General features: G+C 35.2%; 1 long non-coding RNA gene across 3 annotated transcripts; it reads left to right on the forward strand.

The window, feature by feature from the left end:
• The first annotated feature begins 10073 nt into the window (after positions 1 to 10073).
• Positions 10074 to 13290, forward strand: LOC126717464 (uncharacterized). Of its 3 annotated transcripts, XR_007652599.1 has the most exons (3): positions 10074 to 10737; positions 10851 to 11688; positions 12713 to 13290. It is a non-coding gene; the product is annotated as an uncharacterized LOC126717464 (long non-coding RNA). The 3 variants fall into 3 exon arrangements; XR_007652600.1 differs by lacking the exon at positions 12713 to 13290 and having other exon boundaries at positions 10074 to 10766; positions 10851 to 11929; XR_007652598.1 differs by lacking the exon at positions 12713 to 13290 and having other exon boundaries at positions 10851 to 11929.
• Positions 13291 to 14658: the final 1368 nt, after the last annotated feature.

Consider the following 14658-nt stretch of genomic DNA (forward strand, 5'->3'; position numbering starts at 1 on the left):
TATTGCATGGTCCTCGGACTCAAACCTATGGGGAAACCAACTACTTAAAGAAATTCTAAGTTTTGGACAGAACCAAGGTATTGCATGGTCCTCAGACTCAAACCTATGGGGAAACCAACTACTTAAAGAGATTCTAAGTTTTGGACAGAACCAAGGTATTGCATGGTCCTCGGACTTAAACCTATGGGGAAACCAACTACTTAAAGAAATTCTAAGTTTTGGACAGAGCCAAGGTATTGCATGGTCCTCAGACTCAAGCCTATGGGGAGATTAGTCATTAGAAAATGGATTAAGTCTCAGACAGAATGGAAATCCCGTCCTGTCCTCGGATCCCCAGCTCTAGGGAAACTAATGTAAACAAGTATTTACGTCCGGTACAATCATACCTCGGTCGTCGGACCGGATGCCAAAAATGGTCAAAGCTATGAATGTTGTTAGAAACGTGCAAAGTACCCTACTCCTCGGCGACTCTCTCGGATAGTTCATTTTGGGTAACCCATCCTCGGATAATCACCTCATACGCAATACATAGCATTTAGCTATTATCCCGGTTAGTCTTATATGTATAACCTTTTTTAGGTCGGCATTATTATGCCTGTTAATCTCAATGAATTCAAAATAATAGCTTTTTGTTAACAAGGGTTTCGGCTCTAAGTATCGTTCAGAATAAAAAAAAGAAATACCACATCCATTCACAATGTAACTATTGCAGAAAAGAAAGAATACTTAGAATAAAATAAAGCCATCTATTATTAACACAAAGAAATAGTACAGCGTACAATAAAGGGCTTAAGGAAGCCTATACCAGAAGCTAACTACAAAAGTAAAAAGAAAAGCAAAAAGGAAAAAGATACAAGGGAACGATAAATCCTTCAAAATTCTGCTCTTATGGCGACTAAGCGTGTCAGGATGACCCCATTGATGGAAGGGGGGAAGAGGCAGAAGAAGAAGTAGAAACACCAAGGTGGCCCCGGTGATGGGAAAGAAGAAGAAGCGGAGGCAAAAGGAGGCACCAATGAAGGAAAAGAGGAGGAAGCGGGGATATCCAATCCCCGCATCAGCTCTGACTCCTAACACGCAGGTGTCATATTAGCAACGCTCGAGGGAAAGTGGATGGTACCGACGATGAGAAACCCCATTGCTATTGCGTCAAAAATTTGACGCGACCAGCACCTGCTTCAGATTTTGGCTGAAGGAGGAGGAGGCTTCTCCCTCGCCTTGTGAAAGGGGAAACTTGTCTTGAGTCTCCGTCTCCCTTGCCCTGACAACACCATCTTAAGTCTCGGAGAGACCCAGTGCCTTTGGAGAGGGTGTGGTCCCTTCACCCCCACTCAAACATATCACTCTCTAAGGCTTAAATTGCACTGGTAATGAAAACTTTGAGCGCAGCTGGGGGTTTAGGAATTTGAAGAGACTAAAGGGTCTGTACATAAAAGAAGTGACCTCCTACCTTGCTTCTTATATGGAAGGCAAGTCTGGTGGCATTTAATCTATACAGATTTCCAAGAAAAGCTAAAAACGAGATAATTTCCACTCAACTCCCAACGCCGTCTACAACCCTTGGATAGGCGTTGCCTCGTAAAAGGAACTTATTAAAAACGCGCCTCGAACACTGAAACGGTAGAGGCGCGACGTGAGTAAAACTAAAGGAATGTCTCATGACCGGGAGCGTTTCCCAGGCAAACGAAAAGACATCGATATTAATGAAGGGCAAAGCTGGGCAAGCCATGATATAGGCCCGACATTACCAAAACCCTCCTCCCCGTCCAAGAGGTCGGGCAGCAGGATTTTGAGGGGCTATTGTGGGGCCAGAGAATTTGTGACCCTAGCTCACTTTACATTAGGACCCAAGGCCCGAGCCGAGGAAAGGCATTGCTGAGGACATATAATGAAAGTCCAAATTGCCTTGAGACATAACCGAGGATGATTCTGTCCTCGGCATCCCAAACCACTCCTGAAAGAAAGGGCAAGAACGGTATAGGAACAGTTTAGGGAAAACTCGAACACATCCACATTGTTGGAGAAAGGACCCCTGGACAACTTGGCGACAAAGAACAAAGGAAAGGCTGTCATTTCTGCAATTAAGTACTCTGTGCCAAACAGAGCAATGCTTTTCAGTTTTTACAACCACCCCCAACCACTTTGGGTATGGGCTGAGGGGACAAGTATTAGCCCTGGAAAGCTCAACCTACACGTGGACGTTGGAGGAAGAGTAAAGGCTAATATAAAAAGAGAGGTAAGCAATCCAAAAGAAGAGGCTGGGAAAAAAGGCCAAGAACAAGAGCCTCCCAGGCCATGCCGAGGAGAAAGACTTCTTGAGCAAACATGGTTCATCTCCTTATAAGTACCATGACCACCCACCGCACGGTGACGAAGGCCTAGCCTTTCAAGCCCATGCTGTACAAATTATATTGTTTGGGCCTTTAACGTACGAACCCAATACCATCTTGGGGTCGTTACGAATTGAGTCCTTACAATTATTATTATACAAATAATTGTTGAAAAAACTAAAATTGACAATTTCTTGATACCAATTTAAATGATTTTTTTTTTTCATTTATTTCAAATGAACTTATATTTATTTTATAAGTAGTTGTAGGTACTCAAGAATTCTTTACCTTTGACTTTGGCTTTTTTGGCTTGATTGCCTTGCCTTGCCTTTGGCTTGAATTCTTTTGTCCCACATTGTAAAGACCTCTTTCCTCCTTCTACCTTATAAGGGATGAACCAATGGAGTAAGAGTACCATTAGTCAAACTAATGGTACTCTTACTCCATTGGTTCATCCCTTGTAAGGTAGAAGGAGGAAAGAGGTCTTTCCAAAGGCAAGGCAATCAAGCCAAAAAACCCAAAGCCAAAGGCAAAGAATTCTTGATTACTAGTTATGCTTAGAAAATTCAATTACATTCTACAATCAAAGTCCAATTCTACATTATATGTCTAGTTAAAATTTTTTTTTTTTAATTTTTGTGCTAAGTGAATTATTAGATACAAAAATCGAAAAGCCTTGCTCCATAATCCTTAGAAAACCCTCCAAGTTCTTTCTCTTGTACCCATTGACATCTTTTTTTTATCCTTTTTAGCTTTTTTCTCCATGCTCATTTGTATAAGTTAAAAATTTTGCTTTAAATTAATTTTCTTAATTTTGTTGCCTGAACCGAGGAGTCCACTACTAGCTATTTAAGTGAGTTTTGTATAGTTAATGATATTCAAACACTTTTCAAGTTAAAATATAATTTCTTTTATCAAATTGGAAGTGGGTTTTATTGTAGTTGATAATATAGAAACACTTTTCATCTTAAAGTTTGATTTTTTTTTTTTCCATTAAATTTTGAAGTGGTTGTTGTTTAGTTGATGATATTGAAATACTTTTCATGTTTAAGTTAATTTCTTCATCAAATAGTAACGGGGGTTTGTGTAGTTGATGATATTCAAACACTTTTCAAGTTTAACATTTTTCTGCCTATTATATTGTAAGCGGGTTTTGTGTTGTTAATGATATCGAAACAGTTTTCAATTTAATTTTTATTTTTTTATTTTTTGGGTAAATTGCAAATTACACCCCTGGAGTTTGAGATCAATTGGATTTTACAACCTAAAGTTTCAGAAACTTGATTTCACACCCTGAAGTTTGGTTCCATTAGCAATTCACCCCCCACGATTAGATTCTATGGTTAAGTGGCACATCATCATGCTGATGTATTTTATTTTTGCCAAATCAACCTCAAAACTACGTTGTTTCAGTGATGACCAAGTGAAGAGCTGGTACACATCAAAACTACATCGTTTCAAGCCTAAACTTAAAACACATTACTCTAGCTTAAACGACATCGTTCAAAACAAATTCTAAAATCTAAAATAGAACCCATGAAACCCCACGAAGAGATCTGTCTAAGGATTTTTTTTTTTCAAAATAACACTAAAACTCAAACAATTTCGTTAGTTAGCACGTTTTCAAAACTATTTAGCAAAATAACATCTCGAGTATAAGAGATTCGATTTTGTTGTGCTAAATTGAGTATATTGAACTTGAGTTCCATGTGCTTGTAGAGCTAAGGTGGAAAATTATCCACATGGAACTTGAGTATTTAAGACTCGAGTTCCTTAAAGCACTAAATTCTCCAACAAACCCTGAGAGAGAAACAATGAAACATCATCAAACCAAAGATCCAGACAAGAAAAACAACAAAACATCATCAAACCCAAAGACCCAGAGAAGAAAATGAAGGAATTAGAGAAAAACCTTCACCTGGAGCTTCACTATTGCCACCTCCTAGAACCTTCACTGTCACTGCTTGGGTTCAGTCTGAGCCGAACGGTTTGGGTTAAAGAGATTTGGGTTCATGGGGTTTGCCTATTTCATGGTTTCTGTTTGAGTTTGATCTCTCCAGTTTGTTCCTTCTTCGTGGTTTGTTGTTTCTTCATGTTTCTGTTTGGGTTTCTTCTTCGTGGTTTCTAGTTTGGGTTTCTTCTTCGTGTTTCTTTTGGTTTGTTTTTCTCCTTTGTGTTTCTGTCTAGGTTTCTTCTTTGTGGTTTTGTTTGATCTCTTTATGGAACTCGAGTCTTTAAAGCTCGAGTTCTATGTGGATAATTTTCCACCATAACCTTGCCAGCACATGAAACTCGAGTTCATTATACTCAATTTGGCACAACAAAATCAAGTTTTTTACACTCGAGATGTTAGTTTGTTAAATAGTTTTGAAAACTGCTAACTAACGAAATTGTTTGAGTTTTAGTGTAATTTTGAAAAAAAATCCTCTATCTAACCCAAACCCATCGACTCTTGTGAACCCAGGTGTCGGCAACGGCGGCAACTCCAAGCAGCCTTGGCAGCGGCAGCAACGAAGGCTCCAGCTTCTAGGCAGCGGTGGCGGCAGTGGCAGCAAAGGCTCCAAGCGTCTAGGCATTGGTAGAAACACCATATTTTGATAGTAGTCTATCTCATTTATCATGGTTTCTTCACCTTGCGCCTAGTGTTATCCATGCTCAATCTCAATATTGTTCATTGTACATATGGCTCTGGCAATTGGCTTTTATATTTGCTGGGGATGCTTGGTATGGGTTCCATCTATCTATACTTCTTTGGGCATGTACTTAGTCAACCATTCTGTTAACCTCAAAACTCAGGTTTGGCCAATATCTTGGAACTTTAAAGCATACCTCTGTTGGTTATCTTCTTTTGGCATTTGGATTTAAGCAATGTTGTAGTTTTGACAAGATGTTCACAATCTCCAACACAAAACACTTTCTATTTGCCAAAGTAAAAAAGCAATCTTCTTTCTTGCACTCTATATATTGAACTTTGAGCCTTTGCTGTTGCTGCCGAGGCTGCTTGGACCCGCCGCCACCACTTGGGTTCACAAGAGCCAATGGGTTTGGATTCGTGGGGTTTAGGATAGACAGATTTGTTCATGCGGTTCCATGGGTTCTGTTTTAGATTTTAGAATTTGTTTTGAACGGTGCCGTTTAAGCTTGAGTAATGTGTTTTAAGTTTAGGTTTGAAACGACATAGTTTTGATGTGTACCAGCTCTTCACTTGGTCGTCATTGAAATAATGTAGTTTTGGGGTTGATTTGGTAAAAATAAAACACATCGGCATAATGATGTGTTACTTAACCGCATAATCTAACTGTTGGGGGGGGGGGGGGGGGGTGGTGAATTAACAGAACCAAACTTTAGGATGTAAAATCAAGTTTCTAAAACTTTAGAGTGCAAAATCTAATCAACTTCCAAACTTTAAGGGTGTAATTTGCAATTTATCTTTTTTTTTTTTTTTTTAAATCAAGTTGGAAGTAAATTTTGTTGTGTTGACGAATTCAAATACTTTTCATGTTAAAATTAGTTATTTCTAATCAAAATCATAACTTGGGTTTTGTGCACTTGCAGTTGATGTCTCGAGAGGAAACAATAAAATGGTTTGAAATGTTGTCCGGCATAGGTCAATTTACTCCTACGCTTTCCCTCGTTGTTACAAACTCACTATCAAATTGCATAGTGGTCTTTATTTATTACTTTCGTAAGAAGCAGGCATAGCATTTCTCAGCCATGTACCCATTAATTTACTTATTTCAGCTTACCAGATGATAGAATGGAATAACCCCAAGCTCATACTAATTATTTTTTACAAATTGATAGTAATATCAAGTGTCAACCTCCGTTGATGTCTCTCCCATTTAATTTATAGTATCAACATTCTCTTAAATTTTTATGTTATTTTAATTGAAATATGTAACAGAAAATCTCAATTATGTATAAATTATTTGATAATATTTATGATGAATCTTTTTTTTTTTTTTTTTTTATTCCTAATTCAAGAGGAAGAGAAATAAGGAGGGTATAGTAGGTGATGGTAGAGCTATGGTCCATGTTCCTATGCAAATGGAGGTCGATATCATTCCTAATGTGACTATTTTTTGTGATTTTTAGTGATTGGTAATTTTTTTTTTGGGTTTTTGAAAACCAGGTGTTTTTAGTTTTATCTAAGCGAGCAGAGGACGTACAGGAGTAATATCGCTAAGAAGTGAGAAGATTTGGGAAAATAAGAGTAAAGAAGATGAATCTTCTGTGAAAAATTGAGTGGTGTTGTTTAATTCATCCCAAATTTGCCAGCAACATTCTTTTCCTATAAATGATTCATGGTTTTTGATAAGTTAAAACTTAAAAGGAGTTCCATGTTATGTATATATTGTTGTCTATATTTGGTTATTATAAAAGATCTTAGCAATGTAAAGGAAAATTTTGTAATCAGTCCCTTGGTGGTTCATTCTCAAGAATTGAAGTGGCCAAGAAATAATTTGTGCCAAACATTATTAGAACCAAATATAATGTAAATGTAGTTGGCTACCACCTAATTTGATATTGCTGTTATTTATTTATTTATTTATTCCCATTATAAGTTATAAAAATTCTATTGAAACTTTGTAGTTGAAGAGGTGGTTGTTTTTGGGCATGTCAATGTATAATACCATTAGACAAAACTTGCAACTATTTTTTATTTTTTTTTTTATTTTTTTTGTATGGTACCAAGTTATAACACTTACAGGCTCTTCCTAAAAAAAAAAAAAGTTAAATAATACTTACGGTGATGTCCAAATGGTCACTTCGTTTTCATAAGTAAAACTAATATCATCATCATCATTATTGTTTAATATATTTATGTGTAAGCACGAGTTACAATATAGTACAAATTAAAAGAAGCATTATGATCAAGACGTTTTTATAACGAATTCTAAGTAACAAATGTTTACCGACTATTATTAATAGACAAACAAAATAATTTCAATAGTATATTCAAATTGTCGGTATTCTAGACCCCAAGAGGAAAAAAAAAAAAAAAAATTTATGATTCAATAATAAACATACAGGCTCATGAATCACTTTTACTTTTTTTTTTTTTTTTTTTTTTTTTTTATTAAAACCCGACCCAATTTAAATGAAAGATCCATTTCCATAAACCCTGCTTAAACCTCAAAACCAAACCTCCAAACTCCAAATGAAAAATTCACTTCCACTCGGTGGAGTGGTGATCACAAACGCTCACCTCGGCCGCCAAGTCGTGGCAGACCACTTGAAACCCTATTCTCTCTCCGCGCCGCCTGTGCTGTGACTTCAAATCGGAGCCCCTAAGCCCTAGCTCGCTTCATGTTGTATGAGAAAACTCTTTTAAATTCTCAAAAAAATTTACAATGCAGGACCCAGACCCACAGGCAACTAGGAAGAAATTGCTTGGTATAGATATCTCAAATGTGGTTGCTTCATGTTTGAAACTTCTGTCATGTTTGTTGAGATTAATTACATCTTTAATATGATGGCCAAGACCGTGCAAAAGAAATTTTTTTTTTTTTTTTTTCTTGAATTACTATCTTCCGTCTTTTCCACTTTGGGCATGAATTTGTCAGAGACATGACATATAGCCTATAGGGTTTGGTTTAATGAAATGTACTCCTAAGCTTACGAAGCCTCTAGGTGTTGAATTTTTTATCCTCTTTGGAGTGGGAGTGGATGAGGCTAAGAGAGAATCAACCTGAGTTTGATTTTTGTGATATATCAAGCATTGGGTGCATTACTTTCATTCCCAAAAAAAAAAAAAAAAATTCTACATATTATCAACTTCCTTTCTTCCCTTGATATTTAGGGAAGAGTGGGTGGGGAATTGAGGTTTCTGTTTTGATGAGAAACATGTTTCTGACTTTCTGTACCTTTTTACTCATATTCCAAAAAAGCAATAGGGAGGATATAAATTAATAATGCTACTTGGATTTGGTTTGGTTGGGTGGTTTGTGTGAAGTTCTATGCTTTATTTGCATGAAATAGCAACTATTTTTATACAATATTTAAGCTCAATTAGCTACCTTTAAAACCTATATAACTTACATTGTTACTCTTATGGTTGTAGGATGTCGTTATGGGTATGGAAAGCATTGCTAAGCTTTCTTTTGATCAAAAGTTCTTGTCCATATAAGAGCATCGGGATTTGAAATTCATGGAGAATCATGACACAGGTTCAATAGTGTCTTCCTTCCATGATCCATTGAAGCAAAATAAATGAATATGTAGTTCAAGTTTAGTACAATGAAAGAGACACTCATACATATGTATTTTGTATCACTATGTCTTATTATATTGGGAGTTGAATAGAAAAACAAATGTCCTCTTTTGTTAATCCATTATATGCCTAATATTTGGATCCACTTTCTTCAGTCCTTTCTAGACATCATATCTGCTCATGTTTTTGATTTTATGCTTTTTAAGTGCACATCTATTCGAATATGTTACAATCTTAGCTTCTGATGTCTATATGGTTTGATCTATAAATTTCCTTCATAAATAGTAAAATTGATCTCTTTTTATTTAGTGTTAAAATTTATAGATGCTTCACTACTCAAATCACTTAAATCTTTCTTTTGTTTTACAAATAGTAAGTATTATATTTGATCTTAGGTCACCATTCACTACTCAATATAATGAGAAGGGCGTGCCTTACGTGTGCAACCCAAACCAGTTCTTATACCAAATGGTTGCCTTTTATTAAAAATTGAGTAACGTTAGAGCCGCAAACATTTTACAAATTGCTGGAATCTCATATTGTAGCCCTTCGGAATAATTTTGTGGAAGGACAATTCATAGGGTCAACCCCCTGTTTTGTTTTCACTGTTTTCCCTGGTCTTATTGATTTGGTGTAGGTTGTATAACTGTATTAGAGCTGGTTATTTCCAGCTATTTAATTTAGGTGTTTCTTGAATCTGGCATTTCAATCCTTTTGAAATAAATTGCTCATTATAAATCTGCTTTGGGATGCTGCAGTATAATGCTGCATTGTCAGTGACTGATTGTTGTATTGCATCATTGGTAATGCTTTCTTTGCTTGTTGTCTTTGGGCTGCTTATATGGGGCCAATTCTATTTTTTGTTCTAAGTTCAGCTAGTGGGTTTTTCATTCACTGTAAATGCTGCAGAATATAGCTTGCTAAATGCTTCTATGATTGTTACCATGTGCTAGCAGTTCTTGCTAACTTTGTTCTGATGCGATCCTAGCTTGTTTTGCTGGTTAATTTGGCAGGCTGGTTGGTTTGATTGTGTTCTATCCTATTATGATCCCGGGGGCCTGTTTAGCTTATGTTACCATTGTATAGATTCTGTTAGGTAGTTGGTGGTACTTGGTAGGGTTGGTTTACTGGGTGCTTTTGGATTAGTAGTCTTGAATCTGTTGTTAGACCTGTTGGTCTTTGTTCACTTTGTATTCTTTGTTTCATTATCAATAAGATTTCTGATTTATCAAAAAAGAAAAATGATCATTCATTCAAAAAAAAAAAAAAAGAACACATTCGTAGGTCTGTATGCTTCATTGCTTGGTTCTATGAGTGTTGTTGAATGCTTCATTGCTTGGTTCTGTGAGTGTTGTAAAGGTATTAAAATGCACCTCACTTCATGATCATCAATGTCTGATTGTTTGAAGTTGTAGACCTTTGCCTATGCCATAAGGAGTGGTTGGTCAACTTCGTTTGGGGCCACCAACTTGAATCACCCCCATTGATTTTCTCAAACTCGTCTTTTCTCAAATTTTGTTATGCAGAGGCTATTATTGTGATAAGATAATCAGATAGATCAATTTTCCAAAACTTGAGTTTTGTTTTGTTTTTTATAAGAACAATGCCTTGTAATAAGTTGTCCTCTATTCAAGTAGAGACTTTATTGTATTAGAGGGGTATGCCGTATGCCCCTTGATATTGTATTGTTGTATCTTGTTAATTAGTAAAAAAAAAATTATCATCAAATGATCAAATATGCCGTTGCATCAAACTTGAGCTTAGCATGTAGTTGATTAATTTGCAAGACATCCATCTTTTAACAACATAAATTAAGAACAAAGCTAGCATTGACATGTATTGGGTGGGGGGTTGGTTTTTTCAAGAAAAAACCTATTCTTATTTTGAGGTCACAGGTGATTCAGTTGTAATTGGTAAACACATTGGACTTTTGTGGGAATGTATTGAACCGGTTGTCATTTATCTAGATATGTTAAAATTTGGTAGTGAAGTTATAATTATGAATCAGTACTTTTGTAGATAAATTGTTATTACTGTGTCATTGAATTGCTTGCTTTTGTGTTTAGGTAGTCTTACTTGGCTCCAAAGGTTAAAGTAGCTCTTGGATTTGCTCGTGTGGTTGAATTTCTTCATGATCCAAAAAAGCCTTATTTAGTGCGCAACATTAACACAGCTCATATAATTCTTGATCAAGTTCAGTAATTGACTCCTGATAGCTATCAGTAAATCCATCTTTTTCCTTCTTTTTACTTTTAACTTTTTATTTTTGGGTTGCTTTTCCCTTGACTTTTTAATGTGATGTTTAGGATTGCAACCCAAAGATATTTGACTTTTCAACCATGAGTGGAGGGATTCTAGGCAAGCTGACTCACATCAAAAACCGCTTGTTGAATTTAGGCTATGATGATCCAGAAGACTATCCCTTAGGTATTGAGGCTTGAAGTTACTTATGTGTTTTCAATTCAATGCATGCTTTTAGATTTGTGCGTCTAATATTAGTATTCTATTCTCTTTCTTTTCTTCTCTCTTAATTTTTAAGCCGTAGAGGTTGGACAACTTCATTATGGACCAGGCTGTACACAACGTTAAGCATTCATCATGTTTTGATGAGCTATAACAGCATTATGATAAGAGACTTCAACGGCTTACACTAATCGATTTACCTTGAAAAACTGTGTTTTTTGAGTATTTCTTACTGCAAATTGATTATTGTGCTTGTCGGGTGGACCGGAGGAAGGTGGGTTTGAGGTAACCTACCATGATGTCTCCTCTTTTGGTGTTGTTCTCATGGGGCTAATAGCAAAAAGAATTGTGGATGAGAAAGATACTTGGAAGACTTTCATTTACCGTTGGGCTTGGAAGCAGTATAGGCCTAATCGTTCTCTAGTGCATGAAAGCCTTGTTGAAGACCCCGGCTATTATGCTTCTGATGGAATAATGATAGCTGAGCTTGCCATGGGCTGCATTCAAATGGAACTTGATAAGCGTCCTTCCATGAAGGATGTTGTCAAGTGTCTGGAGGGTTCACAAGTTGTTCAACTTTATGGCAATGTAGTTGGAATGTGAAATATGGGGGAGATCAACTTGCTCGTAAGTCAAGGCTAGGCTTTGGGTTAAAGTAGAGTATTCTTGTCCTCTACCAAGGTAAAAGATACTTGTCCTGTAATCTAAGTGTGAATTTGGGATTTTACTATGCTTTAACAGATATAAACTGGGCTGAGATTATTTATACACCATGAAAGGAAAATGTTTCATTTGAAAACTGAATTTGGAAGGATTCCCATCTTTCTTTGTTTGATTTCATTACTTTTTCTTGGTTTGCTTGTTCTGTATCTAGCACAGTTAAGAAGTTGATTCCTGAATATGTAAAGGTCCTAGTTCTAGTCGAGTGCCAAGTCTGCCAATGTGATGCATATTATATGGGAAGCATTTGTCAAGAAGAAGTTGTCACATTTTTGTTCACATGAGCTTAGTGTTGGGGTGCATTTGATTGGATTTGGGTTCAACGCTTCAGACAACTAATAGAAGGGTGAAAGTTACTAATGGACATTTTTAAATCCAAAAGATGTTGGCTAAAAAGAAATAGTGACTACGCTGGCATATTGTGCTTTAATTATTATTTTCTACAAATTCCTATTTATCTTTTTCTTAAACGTCAAGTTTGATACATGTGAGAAACTGCAACCTCGAGATACCAACATTTCTCAAAAACAGTGGTGTGACAGATGATATTTTCCCTCTTAGTTACTATCTAAGAAATTACAACATTTTTGGTTTGTAGTGACATTCTAAAAAAAAAAAAAAATTGAATTAAATAGATAATGCTTGGTCTAGAACAATTGATCTGAATTATGTGAATTGTCATTGTAATCTGATTTAAATTTTATTTTTATGTTGTTTCTTGCTAGCTGGAGAAGTTATTTGGTGCCAAGGTGTTATAAACCTTATATGGCTATATTATGGGGATCCCCACCCTAATTGAATGAAAGTAGTTTTAAGTTTATAATATTTTACTTCGCTATATTTCATGATTGATAATTATGCAGGTGTATTTTTTTTTTTTTTTTTTTTTTTTTTTTTTTTTAATTTTAATAGCAAAGGCAAAAGTTTAATCATTGAGAAAATGATCTGTGATATTCAGAGATCCCATTATTATTGTTATGATCAGGATGTGGACATGCTTGCTCTTCAGGATTTTCAAGAGATGTAACATTCCAATGGTAAATGCATGCTTTTGCATTAAAATAACCCTTTATGCTCTTGTAGAGTTCCCAACTGGCCTGGCATTGCCCATTGAGAAGAAAAGCAGGCAAATGGAGATATCACTCTACTGCTTTGCACTGGCTATTGAGAGCTTCTTCTCATGTCTTGCTGAAGATTGATATCTACCACAATCGGAGAACTTTAAGAGATCTGATGTGGTGGTTGTCAGCTTATCAACAACCATCATAATGCTCTACTATGCCTATGCCCAGGAAAGGAAAGTGTTTGGATCCAAGTACTTGAATGTTCTTGGTTGGATACACTGCAAAAATAGCTAGAAGCTAGTTTTGCTTTTAATTATCGAGGAGAGGTTTAGATGTTTATTGCTTAAACTTCTCTCTAAGTGATTGCCAGGAAGTTGTATTATGTACCATTACCATAATTCTTGTAGCATAGTTTCTACTACTGATGTAGGGTTAATATATTCCTTGTTCATTAGTAACTTTTCATGCTTAAAAGAGAAATCAGAACCACATTTTTTTCTCATGTCATCTTCATAGTTGTCACAGATTGGTTCAAATTGTGCTTTCAAAAGTTATTCCAATGTTCTAAGCCTTGTAAATGCTTAAAGGCTTTCATGGATGTTTTGGATGCTTCTATGCTTCTCATGTGATCTTCTACTCTCTTTTTTTTTTTTTTTTTTTTTTTTTTTTTTTTTTTTAAGAGAAGAGAAAGCGGGGGGGTAAGCTGAGATGCTTAACCTTTGATTGCCGTTAATTGTGGGAATTTTTAATTATTTTCTTCAAAATTTTTATATTAAAAAATCTAATTAATGATTGAAAAATATTTTCCATAATTTTATTTTAAAAAATTTTAGCAAAAGTTAATGAAGATGCCCTAATTAAATAAAGTTGAAACTACTTAAATGAATAAAAAAAAAAAGTAAAATGACTAAAATGAATTCTAGTGAAATTTAGAAGGTAAATTTTGCATTTTAACTTTTTTTTTTTTTATTAACCTGATAAATTGACATATGGGAATGGGATTTCTCATTTATTATATTCTAACTCATTAAAGAAAACAAAGAAACATGTAAATCAAAAATGAAATTAAAAACATAGGTAAAGTATTCTAGTAATTAAGGCTTCGTTTGGGAGTTCATAATAGAAGGGAATGGAATAGAATGGAATGATCATAAGGGAATAGAAAGGAATAAAATGGAATGTATTTAAGTAAGGAAAATAAATGGAAAAGAATGGAATGGAATGTAATGAAAATTTTTTTTTTGAGTAAACAGTAATACTTACTAGAACACACACGAAAATAATAATAGTGTTTTAAATGGGGTTTATAATACATTACATAATCAGAGTACAACTACAAAAGGGTCTAACCTTTGTAGTTGTAGGCTAGAGTTATAAACAGCAGATACTAGACACACACAACCAATGTGGGACAAACATCCCTATTTTTTTTTTTTTTTGAGTAAACAGTAAAACTTACTAAAACACCAAAAAAAAAAAAAATAGTAGTGTTTTAAACCGGGTTTATAATACATTACATAATTAGATTATAACTACAAAAGGGCATAACCTTTGTAGTTGTAGACTAAGGTTATAAACAGCGGACACTAGACACATACAATCAATGTGGAATTAAGGTCTCGTTTGGGAGAAGAGAATGGAATGGAATGGAATAGAAAGGAATGAAAAGAATAATTTTATAATATTCTTCACTTCCATTATTTGAGAGTTTTAATAAAGGGAATAAAAAATTCATTCCCTTGTTTGGGAGTTTAAGTGAGAGGAAATGGAATGAATATGAGGGGACACTCATTCCTTTCTATTCCCTTAAAACCTTAAATTTTCATTCCCCCTGAAATTGGAAAGAATGGGAGGGAATAAAATTAGA

This window comes from Quercus robur, chromosome 3 (assembly GCF_932294415.1).
Source record: "Quercus robur chromosome 3, dhQueRobu3.1, whole genome shotgun sequence".
NCBI classification, from domain to species: domain Eukaryota; kingdom Viridiplantae; phylum Streptophyta; class Magnoliopsida; order Fagales; family Fagaceae; genus Quercus; species Quercus robur.